This window comes from Suricata suricatta, chromosome 8, assembly GCF_006229205.1.
Source record: "Suricata suricatta isolate VVHF042 chromosome 8, meerkat_22Aug2017_6uvM2_HiC, whole genome shotgun sequence".
NCBI classification, from domain to species: Eukaryota; Metazoa; Chordata; class Mammalia; order Carnivora; family Herpestidae; genus Suricata; species Suricata suricatta.
Genome location: NC_043707.1, coordinates 59921055 through 59944778, shown reverse-complemented (window position 1 = coordinate 59944778; position 23724 = coordinate 59921055). Strand labels below are relative to the sequence as shown.

General features: G+C 37.1%; 1 long non-coding RNA gene across 1 annotated transcript; it reads right to left on the bottom strand.

Annotated features, from left to right (window-relative positions):
- Positions 1 to 822: 822 nt before the first annotated feature.
- On the bottom strand, positions 823 to 1601 carry LOC115297938. Its single transcript, XR_003911529.1, has 2 exons — positions 1501 to 1601; positions 823 to 1117 (listed from the first exon to the last, which is right to left on the bottom strand). It is a non-coding gene; the product is annotated as an uncharacterized LOC115297938 (long non-coding RNA).
- Positions 1602 to 23724: the final 22123 nt, after the last annotated feature.

Sequence of the window (23724 nt, the reverse complement as noted above, 5' to 3'; positions counted from 1 at the left end):
GACCAGGAGTGGTCCTCTCCCCATGGGGAGCACAGCATGGCTGGGTATTGAAGGATGAGTGTACTTTGCACCAATTTTAAACAAGGGAATAAAATGAGGAGATTTTCATTCACAACAGATCAGTCTGTCAGCAGTGTGGAAAATGACAAGAGCAGAAAAAGACGGGAGGGAGCTTCACCAGGAGATAAACAACCCCGGGAAATCACAACTAGCATAACAAGAAAGGAAATACTAATTTTAGCTGGAAACATCTTAACAGAACAGGCTGTTTAATATGTTAATCTAGTCAACTGAAGAAGCAGGATCTGTATCTTAATGTCTTGGCAGATGCTGGCATTCCCCCCTCCTTATGAAGCACTGCATTGTGGAGACTCATGGCAGGGAGCAGAGGAGAAAAAAGGGGAACAGGCAAACTCAAGTGACCAGGCATTTGCGCCTCACATCTTTTCAACGTCAGGGCGGTCTCCTGGATGAATGAGCTTACTCAGCCTGGCAAACCCACAGCCAGGCAGGCAACACAGAGAGCCCGTCAGACCCACACTTAGAAGCTGCCATCCAAATCCAAAACACCTGTGGCATCGCAACCAAACTGAATTCCAAATCAGTCCTTTGTAAAGGAGAAAGTAGCTGTTTGGAATAAATACCTTTATGTGAGCCATTTTATTTTTTTTTTTTTTCGCCAGCTCAAGAAGTACTGCTGTATTCAGACAGCTGTGGGCTACAATAGGGAAATAGTAAGGCTTTCAAAGCATCAGATTTCTACATTCACATCACAGTAACAATCCCATAATGGTGCTGAATAGGACAGAATGATCGATAAAGTTTTCACATGCATATTTCCTTTCTTTTCATTTGTTTTTAACTCCAGATACAGAGTTGTTTGGTGGTGGCGGTGATGGTGATCTGTGTGGGAATGTGTCCCACTGTTTGTTGTAATATGAAAATCAGTTAGGTATTTCAGGAAGACCGAGTGGTATGATGGAAAAAATTCCAGGTTGAGGAGTTGTAGGAACCTTGATTGAACCCTGCTGCTGCCCTTCATCTTTCCGGGAACTAGGTGGACTTCAGTAGCTTCCATTTCCCCGTGTGTAAATTGAGAGTAATCCACCTTGTAGGGCTGATATCAGGATTAAATGCAACAATAAATATAAAAGCATACAAAAGGAAGTCAATTAATGCTGCTTTTCTTTCTGCTATAGATTTTAAATGACAGAAAAAATTTACCATTATGTTCAGAATTGCAATTTTCAGATTTCATGCCTTTTTTTTAAGCCTTTTACATTTCTTACTTACATAGCTCAACATTTGCACTGAGTTAGCTCCTTCTGCCCCCCTCATCTGCACCCTATGACACAAACCTACCCACACCTCTGAATAACTGGTGTTCCCATGGCACCTTCACACCCTGCCTGCTCTTCAACCCCCACTGTTCCATGTGACTGGAAAGCCCCTCCATCAATCTTCACCTAGTAAATCTTACTCATTCTTTGAGGAACTCACATTTCACCTTTTCAAAAAGTGATATATCCCACATCAGGCAGAATTCATCCTGCTAGCTCTATGTTCCCACAGCACTTAGCCTAAACCACAGGTACTGCACTTAAAATGTCATGAAGTGGCCGGGGCGCCTGGGTGGCTCAGTCTGTTGTGCATCTGACTCTTAACTTCAGCTCAGGTCATAATCTCAGGATTATGAGTTCGAGCCCTGCCTCTGGCATGTGGCTCTGTGCTGACAGTGTGGAGCCTGCTTGGGATTCTGTCTCCCTCTCTCTCTCTTTCTCTCTCAAAATAAATAAAAATAAACTTAAAAAAAATCATGAAGTGGGGCGTGTGGGTGGCTCAGTCAGTCGAACCTCCAGCTTTGGCTCAGGTCATGATCTCACGGTTTGTGGGTTCGAGCCCCACATCAGGTTCTGTGCTGACAGCTAGCTCAGAGCCTGGAGCCTGCTTCGGATTCTGTGTCTCCTTCTCTCTCTGACCCTCCCCTGCTCACGCTGTCTCTCTCTGTCTCTCAAAAATAAAAAACATTAAAATTTTTTTTAAAAAATCATAAAGTTCTGGATGTTTCTCTATTGCTAAATAGTGAGATGTCAGAGGTGAGGCACTCTGTCTTGCTCACATAGCACCAAATCTAGAACATGGCAAAGCTAATCAAATAACTGCACATTGCTTTTAAAAAGTTTATCTAAAAAAAAAAGTTCATGCAAGGGATGCCTGGCTGGCTCAGTTGATAGAGCATGTGATTCTTGATCTTAGGGTTGTAAGTTCAAGCCTCATGTTCAGTGTAGAGATTACTTAAAAATAAAATCATTTAAAAAATAAAAATGTTACATATTTACATGGAAAGTCACCATATCACACCACATTTACCACCCCTTTTCATAGTTTGGCTTTTTGATTATGGAAAACATTAACTGTATACTTTTCTATTTACATAATATTTCTTTAATTTCCCTTAAGAAAAAACAGAACATAAGTAGTTAAACTTAGATGCATTCTATTAATTATATACTTATTAGTGCTAAATAGCATTCTGTCCTTTAGAGATATTCTACAATAACGTTTGGCTGGATCAGTTATTAAAATAGGATAGCATGAACTTATAAATATTATTTTCATTATAGCTGTGGGGCTTTTCCCCCACTTGACGAAAGTGCTACTTCAATTTCTGCAGTTCTGTAGAGGATATGATTTCTTTTACAATTACTCATTAATTAAGCAATAATTAATTACAATAATTGTCACAATTATTATAAATTTTAGCTGAGTAATCCATATTATTATTGAAAACAAAATAGAAAGGCAAAGTGAAAAGGTAGCCATAATTCTAGATACTAGATAACTAGTCCAAATATTTTGTTATACATCTTTCTAGATACTTTCACTGGAAAAGTAACATAAACATAAATTTTCAAAAAATGATTATGATGTACATGCCATTCTATCGCCAGCTTTTGTCACTTAAGAATATACCATGAATATATGCATTACATGTACAAACTTACATTGTAGGGATTTACAAACATGTAGTTAGCCAATCCCCTATTGTTGAAATTTTAGGTTATTTTTTATATTTTTATCATAAAAATAGTGCTACAATGAATTTCCTTGTATTTATTTGAGCTATACCAGCATTTCGTTTCCATTATGGTTTTCATAATGACCCTGATTTTTTAATATATGAACTGCTATTAATTATAAGACCTTGGGCCCTGGAAATAGCATCAAGGTAAGATTTTTAAAAAATGTTAAGCATGTTACATACAGCTCTTAGGCCCCTTCCCCTCCCTGCTTTTTTTTACATATAATTAAACATCACTGCCAGTTATGAATGCTATAATTAACTTCAACAATGCATTTTTAAAACATCTAATTTCAATCTGCTCTTTAGTGTCACATGGGTTATAAGAATTATTTACACAATGGTAACCTAAAAGTTCATTAATTTTTATCATTTAAAATGCACAGGGCGTACTCAGAATGTTTTATGTAATCTTCTTTCATTTCCATTGATTAATCTTTAATGTTTATATTATAAATACAAAGTACTAGGAGTTTTCAAATATCTGTATTATTAAAATTCCTGTAGAAAACATAATCTTGGAATTGTGAAAGCTGAAATTGGTTTGGTTCTGACTTCTATTCCTTCAATCATTCTTACATGTTGATTCTTAACAATGCAAGTTTTCTTGGAAACACAATTGTGTTAAAACAGACTTTATTCCCAGACATGAATCTACTGGCTAAAGACTAAGCTCATTTTAATATTATCAATCCATAATAATAATTTATCTCTGATGCTGCTCTGAGAACCGATATATATCTATGAGGGAAATACAGCATCTTAAATCAGCAAACAAACTATGGCAGCAAGGAAGCGCAAAAGTGGGAAACCTGTCACTTTCAATTATGGAAGGGAGGTAAACAGTTCTCAGAGAAATAATAAAATTGTAGGCAAAAGTTACAATGATTTTAAAAGTCCAAATCATTGCTAATTGTTTCCTCTGAGATAGTAATTGTCTAATCACTTGCTGTATTTTAATTTGGTCACATGTTAAATTATCTCAATATTATATTCTAAGAAACCTTATTTTGGTGACATAATTTTCAGAGAAGTTATTTTCAAGAAAATCTGAAAGATACCCTAAATGGGGATAATTAGAGCAGGAAAGTAGTTTACAGAGAGTTACTGAGTATTTTCTCAGAATAAGTGAAAGGAACTGGTGGTTGCACAAAGTTTCTGATTTGCGTCTACCTAGCATTACACTTTAGCAAAACTTCCATCTGAGATGTCAAGTTGAGTAGTATGTAAAATCCTAAACTGACACTCATTTGCATAGTATGTCAGAGATGAATGCAGTGATAGAATGTACGGAAATTTCTGGGTTCTCCTTTTCATACCTCGAACCAGCTGACATATTTTAAAAAGTAAACAAAACAAGGGGCACGTGGGTGGCTTTAGTCAGTTAGGCATCCAACTCTTGATTTCAGCTCAGGTCATGATCTCACAGTTCATGAGATCAAACCCTGTGTCAGACTGTGCTGACTGCATGGAGTCTGCTTGGGTTTCTCTCTCCCTCTTTCCCACTTGTGCACACAATCAATCTCTCTCTCAAAATAAATAAATAAACATAAGAAAATTTAAAAAAAACAGAACAAAACATTGGGATAACATTCCTGATACTGCTATGGGTTACTGTTGACTTCTTCAGTATCACTACAAGAATGAATAAAATATGTCTAAAGAACCTAACACAGGGCCTCGTACAGTACAGTGATAAGGTAGCTCTGTGGTTAATGGTCTTTTCCTACACGACAGGAGATCATAGTTATAAGTAAGTGCATCAGCATATCTAGATGTATGTGTTGGGGTTTTTAGAGAGTCAGTGAATTGTCAACAATGTCTCCTTTTCCACCTGACTTCTGGGCCATTGGAGAAACAGTCTTGACAGTCTAACAGATGGAGATAATGGGGTCAGCTTTATTACTGATAATGTTGTTTGGAGAACGCCTTAGATCTGCACAGGAGACGTTCCTGGCCAGTCTGGCAGCTGCGGAGGACAGCCACGGCCCCTGGGGCAAAGCCTACGGACAAAAGCCCTCCTTGGCAAAATTTGAGTCGGGCTCCCCCTTCTCAGTTAGGTTTCACCCTTGAGCCCATCTTTGCTAGGCCCGCATAACTGTTTTTGCAAGAATTCTGTTAAGTCGGCCTAGGGGGAATTACCACCTTTCATATCTGACCAGACTCCTCATCCTCCATGCACCTGCCCCCCCGTTATATCTGATCCCACTGGCCTGCCTTCAACAAGAATCTAATAGGAGTTCTAGCAGAAACTAACAGATTGACTAAGAAACTCCCTACCCTTAATGTCTCCTCTTAGAAATTTTCCATCTACTGACCCCTTCACATGCTCCTTAGCTATAAATCTTCATTTATTCTTATTGTATTCAAAGTTGAGCCTGGTCTCTCTCCCCTATTGGGATAGTCTTGACACCCATCACAATATTCCTGGATAAAGTCTTCCTTACTGTTTTAACAAGTATTAGAATATGTGTTTCTTTAACAGTGCCCTGCTCAGTCTATAGAGTGGCAGAGAAAAGGAGATGAAAATAAATCCTCTCCGCAGTCAGGGAGAACCCAAAAGGAGAGCCAGGAGCAGCCATAATGGGCACGCATGTCTAATTCTTGCTCTGATGCACACTGGGATTCATGAATGTTCTTTCTTTTGTCCCACTTTTCATGTTCAATTAGGACAAATAGTGAATATGCACTTCACGGTGAGGTGTCCGGATAGTCACTAAAGGCTTACTGATGTGTCCACCATTAGGAAGAGTAAAAAAAAAAACACTTGTAAAACCTAATCCTTGTCACAAAGGGGATGTTCAAGAACCTACTGCAATTAATTAAACCATATTCGTTAACCGAAATGAACTTCGGAAGCATCTACTCTGTGCTGAGAACAGTGCTTTAAGATGATTCAGAAGTGTGAGACTTGGTGCCGGGGATGTTCCTCCCACGTTCTTCAGCTGCCTAATGCTTATTTATTCTTCAGGTTTCAGCTCACATGTCACTCCTCTATAGAGGCCTTCCTTGGCACACGGGTCTAAATCAGCCACCTTTATTTTACTCCCTCCTAATACCCCTGTATTTTTTCATCTTGGAGCTTATTATGACTGAACTTATATTTTACTTATGTGATTTTTGCTTAGCATCTAGACTATAAGTACCCTAGACTATAAGAACTATGAGATCAATGTCTTCTTTACTATTTTCCTAAGTATCATAATACTGAAATACAGTGATCAATAAACACTAATGGAATAAATGATTAAATCTTCTTAGAATCAGAGGTTTGAAAGGGTAATAGGGGGTCTTTTTTGATGCCTCGAATAACAACAACTAGGCACAGTCTTGGGGTAATTAATATACCTACATGTTTATGATCCTAAACCACTAAGAGAAGGCTAAATTATTTTGATATAGATGTTTAATTAAGGAATTGCGTAACATCTTTTGTAAAGGCTTTAAAAAGTTAAAGTTTTTAAAAATTTATCTATGAAAATGTCTATTTCAGTTATTTCATAAAGTTAGTTAAGTCAGATAACTTTTTTGTTTACTTAATACAGGACTAATGAGATATGGGAAGTGAATGTTTATATATATGAATCAATCTATATGTCATAAAATGTGTATTACAGACATTACAGTCCAATGGAAATAGGAAAGTAAAAAGATCATTTTGGAAGAGATTTACCTAGGAAACTCCTTGGTAGGATGAGTATAGGTAGAGAAGGCCTACAAAATGGATTCTAGTCAGACAGAAGAGAGCCAGCAAAGATTCAGAAATGCGTAAGAATAGGTATATGTGGGAACTATGTGAAATCTGCATGAAATGGAACTAAGGGTCCACATTATAGCAATAAGGTTGACTAGATGGCCTGAGGATATTTGTGAATATGGGGGTGGGAGGAACAGATGTCAAAGCCTGATGTTCCAAGATACAGGACTATACCTTTCATTGTAATAGGGATCCCAGTAACTTCGAATTAAATAGGAACTCTCTCCCTGGCTGAATTCCTCCAGTAACAATATGACACAGCTTCCAGGAAGTCTTTCCTGATGTGAAATGCCTAACCCACAGTAGGTGCAATTTGGGTGATTATGGTTTTTGTGTAAATTTTTTCCACCAGTTAACACCAAAGTCCTCAGTAAATATGGGCAAGACCACTGAAGCAGCCACCCTAGAAGACACGTGGGTTCTAAGCTCTACAGTTGACTCAGTTAAAAGACCAGCACCTCCCTCAGTCTCCAGGATGAGTTCAGCATCCCACACATCAGACTGCTGGCCAGAACCACCCACCCGGGAGACAACCTTTCCATCACCATCACAACAACAGAGGGCTTTACATAGGTTTTAGCCTGGTCTTTTGCTCCCAAGGGTCGGAAGAACATAAAGAAAGTTTCTTCCCCCACAAAAAGGAGAGATTATCTTACATAAACTTAAAAAAGTAAATTATACAAAATGACTAATTAAATAACTGTTTAGTGATAATATGGAGCAAGATAATGTCTGTATAAATCAACAGGATTATCAGTGGCTTAGAGATATTTATTACACTTATAAAACACACAAAATGGGAAAATAAGAACTAATGCATTCAGTTTTAAGGGGAAGAGTCATTAAGGTATTATGCTGAAATGATGGGTTAAACATAAAATTTAACAATATAGATGTTCAGACCTGTATGCAGTTTCCAAAAAAAAATTGCATAAATAATAAATATGCTTTCAAGTAGAATCGTGTACAAAAAGTATTCGATTAGCTGCAATTACAACCTAAAACTACTTAGATTTAATTTACTGGCACCTCCTTACGTCTTAATAGTACTGTGCACTTTACGAAGTGCTTTTATTTGGTGTTAACAACAAGGCTGTAAAATCTATGGCAGCAGGAAACACTCAGCGAGTACTTAAATGTGTGGCAGCACTTTATATGCATTAATTCCTTCAACACTCAGATGAGAATCCTATGTGATAGGTGCTACTACTCTCTCCACGTTAGACATGAGGGAACAGAGTCAGAGAGTAACTTGCTGGAGCTTATTTTATTCCTTTGGATATTCCCAGTGCTGAGCACATTGTCTACCGCAGAGAAAGTACTAAAAATGATTGTGTGTGTGTGTGTGTGTGTGTGTTTCAGCATGAAGAAAGGTTTTTCCAACAGAACAAAAGAAAGAAAATTGGAATAAAATGAGTAGCTCATTATAGGATTTTATATTAGAAAATCACAATGATTTCTAACCCAAAAATCTATTGTCCTATCATTTTTAAATAAAGAGGAAGCATATTGATTTCAAATTATCGTAAATGTCTCCCTCAAAATTTTATTATAAGCAAGATTAGGAAAATATTGACTATGTGGAGAAAAGTTTCAAATAAGTAAGTAATTTTAAAAGTTTGTACATCTTTTATCCATAGGGATTAGAAACACATAGGAATAATTCCCCGTTTCAGTGGATAAAAATATATGTAATCAGTTATTATCTACTTATTTATACCCTTCCTTATTTTGAACAGATTTAATAAAATTAATGCTACTTATCATAAAACTATGTGATGAAATTAGAAAAAAGATACAGACTCAGAGATCCTGTACATTTGCTACAGGTGTGAGCATACTTTGTATCTGAATTTTCTAAAACCCTACAGTGAAACACTATCAGCTTTTTGGTTTGTCATTTCATAAAATAAAGCAAATAGCTTGCTTAGGAGAAATACACAATGTCTGATACTAAGAAGACGATTTCTCCTGCATAATGTTACCAGTGACATTCTCAACAACACTAGAGTAAACAAGACCAAAGGTTTCATCCATATAGGCAGATAGTTCCATGCCGATGTGCAGTTTTGCATAAAAATTGCTTGTCCATTGCCATGGATTTTTGCTGACTTGCTTTAAAGAAAAGATATACTTCAGAGAAGATTCCAGCAAAATGAACTTGCATACTTTCTTATAGTCATTGATATATGTTATTTCTCTCAAAAGCTTTTTGTATTGGATGCCTGGGTGGCTCAGTTGGTTAAGTGTCTGACACCTGACTTTGGCTCAGGTGATGATCTCATGGTTCACGGGTTTGAGCCCCCACTTCAGGCTCTGCACATTCAGTGCAGAGCCTGCTTCAGAGTCTCTCTTCCTCCCACCTCCTCTCTGTTCCTACACCACTCATGATCTCTATCTCAATAAATAAACTTTTTTTTAAAAAAAAGCTTTTTATATTTTATTATCAAAGGCATATGTTTACATGTGGAGGGAAGATGGTTAGAGAATATATTAAGGATACTTATATATCAAGGGCATCTACTTTAATAAATCAACTAGTTTTTGTCCTTTAATAAAAATGTCCTCTATACCCTCTCCATCACCTTCTTTCTGATTTCTTACAGACAACAATCTTCATCTTCTCTGCCTATTTCTTTTTTAAAAATTTTTTTAATGTTTTTTATTTATTGTAGAGAGAGACAGAGCATGAGTGAGGGGAGGGCTAGAGAGAGAGAGGAAGACACAGAATCCAAAACAGGCTCCAGGCTCTGAACTGTCAGCACAGAGCCCAATGTGGGGATCAGACCCATAAGCCATGAGATCATGACCTGAGTCGAAGTCAGATGCTTAACTGACTGAGCCACGAAGGTGCCCCTCTGCCAATTTCTTTTGATGCTCAACTATGTAGCATAAAACAACAACTAAACTTTTTAATGTCAAGCATTATCTACTGATTTTGTCTAAAAAATAAAGATTTAGCTTTTATCTCATACATATATACCCTTCTTTTTCCTCCATCTTCACAATACACTTCTTTCATAATTTTATTTATATCAATATTCAGTGTTAATATAGTTTATAACTATGGAAATACTATTTACAATAGAACTATATTATAGTATTGTATTTTCTTTCTTGCACAGTTTTTCTTTCCCCAGAATGCATTCATTTATCCTTTCATTCACAAATAATCACTGAACCCCAGGACTTGGGATGCATTCATAAACGAAGCAAATGAAAAGTTCCTATCATTGTACATTCTACATTCTAGTAGAAAAAAAATTAACCACAAATCTTATATTAACCAATATCATAAGTCATAAAAATGTATTATATTAGAAGATAATAAATGCTGTGGATAAAAGGGAATTATAAGTGAAAGTAGGATGTAAATTTTTAAATGCATGTATGAGAATATTCATATGCATATTCAATTTCCTAGTTCTGTCAGCTGAGGAGGACTAGCAGCCAAGAAAACCCAGATGCAATTAATATACCTGACATCCAGTTCTTGGACTCTAAACACCACTGTCCATTAAAGGGGACCAGGAGTCCTTGGAGAAATGGCTGATTCCAGGGTTGAGGCAAGAAAAATATAAGATAAGCCATGAACACATTGTAATGGCAAAAATTCTGAAAGTGTTCAAAGAAATCGTGAGGACATGTCTAAAGGACACAAAAGTCAGCTTAATGTGGCTCTCACTGACCAAATCTGGGACAAAGTGAGTATCAAGATAAATACAGTACTACGTGCAGTAGGAGCCCATGTGTCCTCACTGATGGAAAGAAAGATGAAGACAAGGCTTTCTTTCAATAGAAAACCAACTAATAAATGTAGACAGAATGATGTAATTAGAAAATTGCCATTTGGACCCGTCATAATAACAGTTGACTCAAGCAAGAATTATCAGTGGATGCTGAAACCAGAAGGTAGAGTTTAAGGGAAGTCACAGGACATTTGCATAGTGTCAAAGTGTCTGCCCACAAGATACCTAATAATTACAAAGGGTAAAATAACAACCTCAGGGAAGCTGACACCACCTTTACCAAATGATCAAAGTTAATATCTCTAATAATGAGACTAACTGATAGCATGTGCCTCCTGACATAAGGCACTGAGAAGAATTCAGCATCTGATCTATGGTACTCCCACCAACAGATCATAGACTGAGTCTCATCCTGAGGAAACATCAGACAAGCTCAAGTTGAGAAACATTCCACTACATAACTGACTCTACTCTTCAAAAATATCGATATAATGAGAGACAAAGACTCAGAAAGTTCCAAATTAAAGATTTAAGATATCTGAATGCCAAATACAACACATAACCTTGGATGGATCTTTTTGGCTACACAGGACATTCCTTGTTTAAAATCTCAGTAAATGTCATTTAAGGAGAAATTTGAATAAAATTTGCAGTTTAGATAATATATAATTATATTGCATCCATGTTAATTTCTTAATTTTGATAATTGCACTGCGGTTTTATAGAACTTTCTATTTTTAGGAAATACACACTAAAATATTCAGAGACGAAAAGGAATCATCTCTGCAACTTACTCTTAAATGGTTTAGGAAAAAAATAGTAAGTAGCAGTTATACCATTGAAAGGACTCATCACACAGTGTATTCACGGAAGGCTTTTAAAAGAGGAAAGGACACGATGCGTCAGGAAAACACAAGACAGGCCAACATGAGACAGACCAGCCTTTAGGTTGTAGCTCCCAGGGTCCTTTCTTGGCCCCACAGAACACACTTCACCTTCGGATCATGAATCACCAAGACTGTCACAATTTCATCTCAGGAAGGGTTTTGAATCGCCTCTGAACACAAAGCCAAAATCAGGTTCCCTGACCAGTCTCAATAGTAGAAACCAAAGAATAAAACTGAAACCAGGTGCAAACCATCAATCGGTACATTTTCTAAAACCAATGTTGATACCCTGCCAAGGTTTCCCCTGCAAGGTTTCTGCAGACCTTAACACATGAAGCACATTTCATTCAGGTTTGGCCTGGAGTCAGCACCACGTCTCTGCTGTCTCAAAGATAAGTACAGAATTAAAACAGCAGCTGAGACTAGACTTAAACAACCAGTGTGAGCCCTAGCCCTTCGTTAACCATTCTGAATTACAAACCACTCATCACTGTTCTTTCTGCATCACTCAAAAGTAACAGAACAGAAGAGGAGCACCTGGGTGGCTCATTTGGTTGAGCATCTGACTCAATTTTGGCTCAGGTCATGATCCCAGGGTCATAGGACCAAGTCTTGCCTCAGACTCCATGCTAAGCCCAGAGCCTGGTGAGGATTCTCACTCCCTTTGCCCCTCTCCCAACTCACATGCTCGCTCTCTCTCTCTCTCTCAAGAAAAATAGAACAAAAGAAAAAGAAATATACACACCAAAATATTAATTATTTGTATCTTCTAATGAGGGACGAAAGCTTCAAAGAAACATTTCAGTTTGCCACATTTCCAACAAGGACTTATTCATAACCATGTACAAATTGACAGCTCTTACCTTCTTTCCATCCCTAAATATGAACTTTGTGGAAAGTATCAACAGACTGATTTAATGTTACAGATAATTGATCCTTGACAAAATCTCTTCTTTCTCAAGCCAATGATTTCATTACAAGAGTTTGCAGAGTTTTTAAGTTCATCCTCTCACTACATTTGATCGGTACATAATTATTGACTTTACTGATTACCCCAGTATTACACCAAAACAAACTTACATTACAACTGTAGTGAAATGACTATAAAAACAAGATCTCAATATAACACACAGGGAACCTCATTAATACCTGAACATTTGGTATTAAATATTAGATTAACTCGTTGCAAACACAGACCTAAGTACCTAAACAATCTGGTTTATAGTTATATAGTGTGTGTGTGTATATATATATATATGTGTGTGTGTGTGTATATATATATATATATATATATATATATGTAGTTTATAGTTAAACTCTATAAACATGAGGGCTTTTGTTTAGAGTAATCACCACACCTCCTTTTTAAGAAAAATCTTTTCTGGCCTTCAGAAACCTCAGTAATCAAATGAACTCAAAGTTAGGGACCACTAATAGTACATACATCTGGCTATTTCAAATTTAAGCAATTTAATTAAAAATGCTGCATTGTTGATAAGATAAATATTACTGTAATATAATATAAATATTATTATGATTATTGTGATAAACAATATATTATATAAGTTCAATGGATGAATATTTTAATGTAATGAATTACAAGCTGACAACCTTGATTTTAACTACTTTTCTTTTTCTCTGTCTCAATACATTATTAACTGATTGAATATCACTTCCTGAAAGGGAAGCTAAATTGCAGAACACACAAAATATCACAAATTCAAACATATTTAAATTATTACAGAATCTAAAATAACACTTTCATTTAAAGGTAGCTTAAAATATCAGTGATAATAGGGCACCCAGGTCACTCAGTCGGTTAACCATCTGACTTCGGCTCAGGTCATGATCTCACGGTTTGTGGGTTCGAGCCCCGTGTCAGGCTCTGTGCTGACAGCTAGCTCAGAGCCTGGAGCCTGTCTTTGGATTCTGTGTCTCCCTCTCTCTCTGACCTTCTCCTGCTCGCACTGTCTCTCTCTCTCTCTCTCTCTCTCTCTCTCAAAAATAAATAAAAAACATTTAAAAATCAGTGAAAATAACATCACTTTCCTATGAAAGAAAAATTTTAACCTACATTCATTTAGGCAACATATTTTTCAGTGATAAAACTCTAGGCTAGGTAATGGGATGTTAAAATTAATAAATCATGGTCACCAATCCCTAGGAGATTATAGGTTCTGGGTAAGTCAAATGGGAAAATGAACAAGCAGTTACAATGCAATGGTCTCTTCATCACCTCAGAAACAAAACAGGTAGAAGAAAAACAATTTTTGCCCTCAGAAATCAGTACTTAATCTATCAAAGCGAGATTTGCACATCCTACTTAAAGAACTCAACTGGTTGCAGGCCAGTAAAGTTTAGACTATAATCTTAAGTGCAATAAAGTAAGAAAGAATGTGCCAATTAGACAAGGGGTAGTTCAACCACTTAAAGAGAGAGAGAAAATAAGAGTCATATACAGAAAAGAAGGCAGTGTTTAGAAACACTTGTGCAAATCCAGGAAAGAATTTTATCTGCTTATCTGCTCTGCCTAAAGTACATCCCTTTGCTGAGATAGTTACCTCCAGCTACAGGAGCTTAATGCCATAAAATATCAAAATTATACAATGTATATAAATCCCTTTTCTGATTTCATGTTTACCAAGCATCTCTGATAATCTGGCTTTTTCAGTATAGCTTATCTACAAGGAGCAAATGTACTTATACAAACGTGAATGTAAAGCCAGCTTCAAAGATGTTTCTCATTTTAGAGTCATAAACTGACCTCTGTTGGGTCTCTTAGTGTGAGTTAGCATCTTTATATCCAATCATTCTTATTAACTGAGATATGGCAGAGGCTAGTAGCTGAGCAGACAAGGCCAAGAGTCTGGTCTTGGACGCATGTGAGGTCACTGGGCAAATAAATAAATACGACCTTGTGGCAATCTGTCTAGGGGACCAGTTAGCCTTCCATTTCAAACCACCTCTTCATTCTCATTGCATTTGTTCTTAAATCTTCTAATGCAACGAAGTTCATATCCGAGATGTACATGGAGCACACCTAACTCTGCCTAGAGTGCACATTGGGTAGGGGGAGAATGGGAGCTTATGCCTCAGCTGGCAAAGGGGGCCCTCCAACACAGACAGGAGGAGATCGAGACTGGATATGGTGGAAATGGAGGGCATAGTTGACAATCAGGAATAAATCCAAAAGCAATACACAGAATTTTTTTAATAAGCTACTAGATAAATAGTATTATTATTAGCAATGTTTTTTTTAATTCTGAGAAGAAGCAAATTTGGGGAGAAATTCTTTACATTTTAAACCTAGTGTATTTAAATTAGTTGTTTAATATCCAAAGACAACTTAATAGGTAATAATAAACATGGGCTTAGAAACCAGGACAGGGACATTGACTAAAGATTGCATATATAGAACTCATTGGCATGTAGGAGGGTACCTATTATATACCCAAGGAATATTTAATAATTTTTTCATGTTTTATTTATTTGTTGAGAGAAAGAGACAGACAGTGTGAGCAGGGAAGGGTCATAGGGAGAGGGAGATACAGAATCCGAAGACAGGCTCTAGGCTCTGAGCTGTCAGCACAGCCTGACGTGGGACTCTAAACCATGAACCTCGAGATCATAACCTGACCCAAAGTCATTTAGGTGCCCCAACCCAAGGAATATTTGTAAAGTAAAAAGAAACAACCATAGGAAATATCAACATTTGAAAGGTATATGGAAGAAGAGGATCCTACAGAAGAAATATCATTGTGACAAACTTTACTGAGCAGTATCGAATGCCACAGACAAGTCCAGCATGAATATGTCTGAGCATTGCTCATGGGATTTGCCGTACTAGCAGTCTCTAAAGACCTTGGGGGGAGCTGCTTTGCTGTGTACGTGAAGGAGCATAATAGAGAGGGAAATAAGGCTAATGAGTGAGTAGGAAATAAGGAAATGAGGACCCTCAAAATAATTAAGATAATGCCCTGAAACCCAGAAGTAGAGGGCTTTTTCTTTGCCATTGCATATACATATACATGTGCGTTTTGTGTATACATTTTTTATTCATATTTGTATATGAGAGTCTCAGACATATTTTAAGTTTAAGGAGATAAGACAAAAATTTAAAAAGTGTGAAGATACAGGAGACCAAGTTAGGCTGCTAACATATGTCTGTATTCAAGGGCTCCTGGATGACTCAATCGGTTGAGCATCCAACTCTTGATTTCAGCTCAGGTCATGATCCTAGGGTCATCATGTCAAACCCCACATTGGGCTCTGCCCTGAGCATGGAGCCTGCATAAGATTCTCTCTCTTTCTCTCTCTCTTTCCCTCTCTCTCTCTTTCTCCCTCTGCCCCCTACCCCGCTTGCACATGCTCTCTCTCTAGAGAAAACAAATACATATGGCTGTATTCTTATCCTAGTTCTTAACTGTCCAACAAAGGACAGTTGAATGGCTTACCTTGGCGGTCCCGTGTGTGGCACCTGTTGATACACTGGTATCCAGCAGGGTTTGTGCTTACAAGGATAAAAATAAAGGTCCTGTTAGCTATTCCAATCCCAGGCAAGAGCAAATCTACCAATGAAATATGTTTCTTTCTTCATTAGCTTTCACCCTCCCCAAATCTCTTTGGTCCTGAAATTCCCATTTTGCTCAACTGCATCAGGTCCTCAATAGCATCCCTGTTAGTAGATTAGCAGAAAATAAACACAGGTCTTCAACAAGCACATTCAGAACAGATGAGAGTTGAGAGTTAGGACCTAACAGCTATTTTCCTTGCTGCATTGTAGGAAATACAGTGTTTTAAATTATAGTTTCTGAAAGCTTAATGAGGTTAATTTCATTAAATTCAATCATAAATCCATGAGTACTATGACCACATAGGCAGGATTTTCCAGAACAGAATATATTTCACATCTTTTTATCCATTTCCCAAAAATTAAAGTTAAATAAGTTTATAATTAACTGTAATTTTATTAGTTTTCCTTTATAAGATTATTTATATAAATAAATGCACAAATAAAAATGTAAAATATCAGACATTGGGCAGAAAATAGTCACTGTATGTATAAAATACTGATCACCCTTCATTTCTTTCAGAATGTGGAATGAGAAGATAGAGGCCAAAAGGTCAAATTCAAATTAAAATGACCTCCAGCTAAATGGCAAAAAATGGTAAAACATAACACAACAATACAAAAACAAAAACAGGGGCACCTGGGTGGCTCAGTCGGTTAAGCCTTCGACTTTGGCTCAGGTCAGATCTCACGTTCGTGGGTTCGAGCCCCGCGTCAGGCTCTGTGCTGACAGCTAGCTCAGAGCCTGGAGCCTGCTTCTGGTTCTGTGTCTCCTTGTCTCTCTGCCCTTCCTCCTTTCATGCTCTCTCTCTCTCTCTCTCTCTCTCTCTCTCTCTATCAAAAATAAATAAAACATTAAAAAATTTAAAAACAAACAAACAAAAACAAACAAAAAAAACACCTACCCATCTGCCAATACTAGTTAGCATGAGCTCTTAGAGAAAGTACCCCAGTCTCTATGGTAAACTATCAGCCATTTGTAGGGAAAAAATTAAAATGTTAGCCCTCATCTTCTCAGTATCACATGACCTACTTGTGCCCATGCTAATAACAAATTAACAACAGCTAATATTCATTATTTATTGCATACCAGGTACTACAATAACCATTTTATAAGGCTTGTCTCATATAATTGCAGAATCAACCTGAGGTATGGGTACGATCAATATCTGAATTCTACAGATGAGGTAACTGAGGCTTGGAAAGGTTGGAAAAATCTAGTAAGGAAAGAAGTGAGGATTTGAGCCCCACAGTCTAATTATTTATCCCTTGCCAAGTCTCATGACTGCAGGATGGAAAGTGTTGAGGTTTTCCCTGGCCTGGCAGGATTGGGTATTTATAGAAACCTCTGAGGCATGCCCACAGACAGAAGGAGCGAGATCTGGTTCAGTGACACGATTTTACAGTCACCTGTCTATAGTGCTTCATAGTGTACAAAACCCTTGACATATCTCCTTATCAAACCTCACAATAATCCTATAAATAGGACAGAACTTAACTCCATTCCACATTCCACAGATGAGGAATAGACGCCCAGGATCTGGGTCGTTTGTTTGAAGTCATGTTCATAAGAAATGGCAGGACTCAGACCTTTGTTTCCAGAACAATGCCATTTCCATTGTAACACACTATGTGTATGGACACCTATGAATAATTAGGATAGGATAAGTCAAACATCCACAATGTACATATGCATTCAACTCTGAAAGAAAACTTACTGATTACCCCAAAAGGAAATGTGAGGGTTCAGTGACAATTTTTCAGCTGCCCTGGAAAAATGCAGTATGCACCGACTCTGCCCAGAACTGCTTCAGCTTTCCTGCAACTCCTTGGAAGGAATCCTGAGCTTCCCACTCTAGCAAAGTGCTGACTTCAGCCTTGTGAGTGATAAGAAATGCCTGAGGGATGTGCTCTGGTAAAGAAGTCAAAGGAGAAAGGGCTGGTTGGCACTCTGAGACACAAGAGCTGGCAGGAGTTGGGGGAAATGATGATGCCTCGCGATTTCCCACAAATCCTTTCCAGGAGTGATGGATAATTATAAATGGCATCTGTAGACAAAAGGCCAGTCTAAATGAAGTGGTTTATTCCTGATCTCCAATGCTCCAGTTGAGTCCAAATTTAAAATATGACTGTGCAATTGATAGCTAGCTTTTCCCTTTACCATTTGATCTCAAACCAAATGCAGGTAAAAATAGACTTTGCCCATGAGCACTTGTCACATTACATTTTAGGAATGAAAGAAAGAGAAAGGGGTGGGGAGAGGAAACCTTCGAAGGAAATCAACCAAAGACTTTTTCATGTAGCTATAAATAAACGAATTAATTTTTTAAAAATAACTAAAATAAAAATCAGAATTAAAAAAGATATTCATTATATTATTTCTTGTTTACTAGTGAAGATGGAAACCCTTTCACTCCTTTATACGAATGGATTTCTGGTTTGATAACCAAAATTTCTTGAAAATGGTAAATGCTCAGATGTGACAAAGCCATAATTCTACATTTAAATGACACACAGATGCTACTAAAACTGGTGTGAATGACATCCGAAGCCTGAACCATATGTGTTGGTGGAGCACCTGCCGAGTATCCCTCGCTGTGCTGGGCATTTCGGGAGGAAGACTTTCTTTACAAGCAGAGGTCTGGCTCTCCTCTCACACTGTGTCGCCTGTGACTTCAAGTTAATGGAGAAGGGGTATATTGAACTGGTGAAGAAAAATGCCTATAAGGAATGACAAGACTAAATTTGAGGGCAGAAACTGAGCCGCACATTTTATTCATCAGAAAACCAAGATTTGTACTGTGGACAATTTCCTAAACACCTAAAAATACAAAAGTCACCAATGGTGGTCCGTGCAGCCACTCTGGGAGAGAGTAGTGCCCAGAAACTTTATATAGTTATAGAATGCATTTGGCTATTAATAACAGAAGCAATCTCATAACCCCCTCACCAAATGTAACACTGGCTTAAACAAATTTAGGCGATTTTAGCTACATAACAAGAAGTTCTCAAAAGGAAATCTGGGGCTAATTTAGCAACTGCACAATGCCACTAGGAGCCAGGCTCATTCTAGCCCTCCATTACACCGTGGTCGCTTTTGTTTGTACGCTTACTTCATTATCATAAGATGGCATTCTATCAAGCACAGAGCTCATGTTCTGGAGAAGGGAAAGGGTAAAAGGCATGCAGGGCAAAAGGCATGGGCACGCTGAGTCCTTCCCTCTTTACAGACTTTTCCTAGAAATTTCATCCAGTAAATTCTAATTTCATCTCATTGACCATCCCTGGCTGCCAGGAATGCTGGCAAGTGTAGTACTTTTGATTTAGTTGAAGCATGCTAACCACTATAAAATTGGGAGCAAGAAAGGAAAGGAAGCTGGATACCAGGAAGGCATCTTGCAGCTTTGCCACAGACAGGAAGAGGAATGTGGAATAGCATGGCTACTGGTCAGTTCAACCACAGAGTTGACGAATAGACTTTGGACTTCCAGACATTATCATTTCTCTTCATTAACCTATTTTGATGTAATTAGCCATTACTTTATCAACCTCCTTTGTATTTTCAGACTGTTACACAGACTGCTTCCCATAAAATAACTCATTTCAATTCAACTACCTTTAATCAGGGATTTATATTTACCAAGTACTAGTTTTAGCATATAAGAAATCTATAGCTAACATTTATTTAGTAGTTGCTGTGCTTAGGCGTGGTACATACAATCTTACAATCTTTCCTTAAAACATTCCCATTAACTAGATATTATTTTATCTTTGTCTGTTTTGTTGACTGTTGTATCTCAAAATACCTATGATGGTGCCTAGAAGTATCCCAATAAGTATTTGTTGAATGAATGAATCCTCATTTTACAAACTTGAAATTTGAAGCATAAATGAGCATAAATTGTATAACATTTCAGAGCCAGATTATAAACCCTCATAGTCGGATTCCAGAACCTATGTTCTTACTACTATGACAGCTGGTCTCAAGTAGGAGTAAACAACTTTCTGATGGCAAGGACCATGATTAACTAGTCCATTAGGATCCTTAGCTACTAACACAGTGCCTAAGTATCTTGGGTGCCAATAAATACTCTTAAGGAATGAATGATAGCCAGAGTAGCAGAGAGTGGCCAGTGGATCTACAAATCCCAACCTTATACCAGCTCTGGGACAATGAAATGGGCCTGGCAAAGCCAGATAAATTCTTTCAAACATTGAAGCAGCCTAATCTTAGAAATCACCAGGGAGAACGCTCTTCTTCTATATCTTGATGTAAAGCTTTCCTTTGTTACGTTTTGAAACCTCATTTCCAAAATAAGAAAAAGAAAAACAAAACAAAAAACTAAGCATTTAAAAAACAATGAAAGGAGTAAGAAATATTACTTGAGCTAAAGTTTTGGGTTTCTTTAGGCTTGCTATATTTATTAAAAATAATTCAAACTCCTTAGCTTGCCATTCATAACTTCCTTTCCATGAGCTAGTCCTATTCCTATTTTTCATCACCAATCAGTACTTCCTGAGGCCATAACCATCCTTGGCTTCTGGCCACTCTTAGCACCTGATTGCCATGTGGATTTGCACATGCCATTCCCTTAGCATCATGTATCTATGTAGGCTCTCCCACTTTGCTTGCCTGAAAAATTTTGTCTTCCAAGTTGAGCTGAAAGTTTTAAAACAAAGTTGTTACTATTTCAGGCCTTGACATTTGCTGTTTCTTCTGCCTGCAACTTTCTTCTACTCAATAATATATATAACTTGTTCTGTGATTTCAGCTAGATCTCTGCTCAAATCATGTATCATCAGATATACTACCACCGATCCTTCTATTCAAGTATTTCCTTCTACTCTCTACTTGATTTTTCTTTATAACATATAGCAGTACTAGACAATGTATTTTATACTCATGTTTATCTTGTCATCTCCCACTAGATAGTAAGATTCTTAGACTCTCATCTCATTTGGTTGCCATCATAACCCCATAACGTAGAATGGTACCTAACATATTGTAGGATCTCTCTCACTATTAATTCAGAGAATAAATGAATCAATGAAATTAATTAAAAAATGTCATGAAAGAAAACTTGCAGAGATTAGTGCAATGTACTCTTAAGTAGTTACTAAAGCCATACAGAAAGATGATTAAGACAGATCAGCTCCTATACTAATGTATACATAAGTTATATCAACTAAAATGCATATACTTTTGGTTCTTGTCCTAAAAATCATTCTTCATATGTGCATTTTCCTTCTGTGAAGGAAGAGGTTTATGCAGTTCTGTGTTTTATCTTGTGGGTTCCATGGGAACGACATGCTTTATGTAACCAGTTACCCAATTTAAGAAAATTTCAAATATATCCTAGATGAAAAACTTCCAGAGACCCTAATTGGTATTACTGGTGGTTTTGAATATAATCCTACAAATCATAAAGTTGAATATCAACACGCACAATGAGGAGAGGAAGTAATGATATGACTATTCTGAAACCAAGAAATGAAATTTGTAGATGCCTGAGTGGCTCAGTCGCTTGAATATCCGACTCTTGATTTGGGGTCAGATCATGATCCCAGAGTCGTGAGACAGAGCCTGTGACAGGCTCCATGCTGGCAGTGCAGAGCCTCCTTGGGATTCTCTCTCTCCCACTCTTCCTCTGCCCCTCCCCTTCTCATGTGCATGAGTGCACTCTCTCCCTCTCTTTCGCTTTCTCTCTAAAAGAAAAAGAAAGAAAGAAATGAAACTTTGATACTACACCAGTCATTCATTCCCTGATGGTACAGAAGAAAGTATAAATGTTACGTTGAATTGAAAGAGTTTAATTTCAACAAATGAAAATTTATAAGTAGACAGAAGCAAGAACCTACAGACTCTTAAAGAAACAAATTATTAACACAGTGGTTGTTGAATCATCAATTCCAGGAATATTTTTAATAGAATTTTTGTCCCCTTTGTTAGGAAAATCTAGATATAGACACATCTTACTTAAGGTTGAACTATATGATCTTTTTAGATACTCCTATGGACTGAATTGTGTCTCCCTTCTCCCCCAAAATTAATTTATTAAGCCCTAACCCCCAATGTGACCCAGATTTCTTCACATGGCAGGATTATGGTGGTATAGTTGCAAGAGAAAAAGAAGTGTGTATGACCCCCTGAGGCCCATGCTCAGAGGTGACATAGGGTCATCTGTGCCACATTCTCTTTGCCTAAAGCAAGCCACAAAGCTATATCAGACTCATGGAGTAAGGAATTAGGGAAATAGATTTACCTTTTGATGGAAGAATCTGCAAGGTCACACTGCAAAGGCTGCTAATTGTGACCTTGAATGCAATTGATTCACATTAGAGTATCTGAAAATGCAATTTACAAAGTAAATGTGTGAGTGGAAATGGAAGTGGGAGGGGGCACCATATGGGAATAAATCAGAGCTGACATTACTTAAGCGTAATTATCATAATTTAAATAATAGTCCTACATATAGAGGAGTGAGAGTAGAGAGAGTATTCTAATTTTCTTAATGAAAGAGAATTCACTTCTTTAAAAAAAAATTAAAGGAATTTAAATGAGAAGGATCTTAGTTACATAACCTTAACATGGAGATTTTCACTCTCTGAAGTAAATCAATTCACGTTGTGCTGAAATCTAGGAGATTCATTGTCCCCTTGCTGTTGAATGAATATTTCCTTGTAATAATTCTCTTTGCAGAGCACAACAACTCCCCAGCCAGCCTGTCAGTTTTCTCTGAGTGGGAGGCTGTCAAATGATATACAAGAGTCAGGAAAAATGCATCCATCTTTCTGCATGGTGACATTCATGAATCAGACCAAAGGCTTTTAGTAATATGGAGACAATATGTGAGTTTTAGGCCTAAGTGCACAGAAACAGAACAGAACTGTCATAATTACAAACCGCATGTTCCCTCATAGGGGAGGCAAAAGTAAAAAAAAAAAAAGAAAAAGAAAGAAAAAAGAAAAAGTAAGCAGGCTTCATTTTTCTTTTAAACCTTCAAATTGATTGTTTTCTTTTTTAAGTTTTTTTTCCCCTCCTAGTTTGGCAATGGTTAAACATACATATTTTTTCTTGGACAGCACATTCAGAATGACATTATGGTAGTCTCATTCCCAAACGTAGGTCAAAATTAATTCATGGAATCCTTGTTAGTTGCAGGATAAGTAGTAAGATAAAGCAGGATAGACAGCAAAAGGAAGCAATGCATAGTTTGGGGCTTAATGAAAAAAGGAGCTGACTTCTTGAAAAAGAAGCATGAACTTCCATCTTTATTTAATTCTAGTATAAATATGTTTTGTGGTATTTTAATAAAAAATTGGGCAAAGCAATTGTTATCTATCTACTTCAAATGGAAAAATGTGACATATTAGTATACATATTCATTAAACATAAACACTTAATTCCTTTCTTTTCTTCTATCTTTTCATTTTTTTCTTAAACATATTTGACCACACTGACCACACTGCTCTAATGTTTTGATCATCTTTGATGAGGGAGGAAATCCTTACAGAATTGAGATGCAAAGTTATAATCTGTTAAGGTCCAGGCTACTGCTGTAAGTGTTCCTCAAGGGAGACAAATGGAAACGGATAACAAGAGAAGATTAAAGTGGAAAAAGAAGATATTCAATATTCAAGAATTAATATCTGCCCTTGTAGTTTTTGTTTGCTTCCTT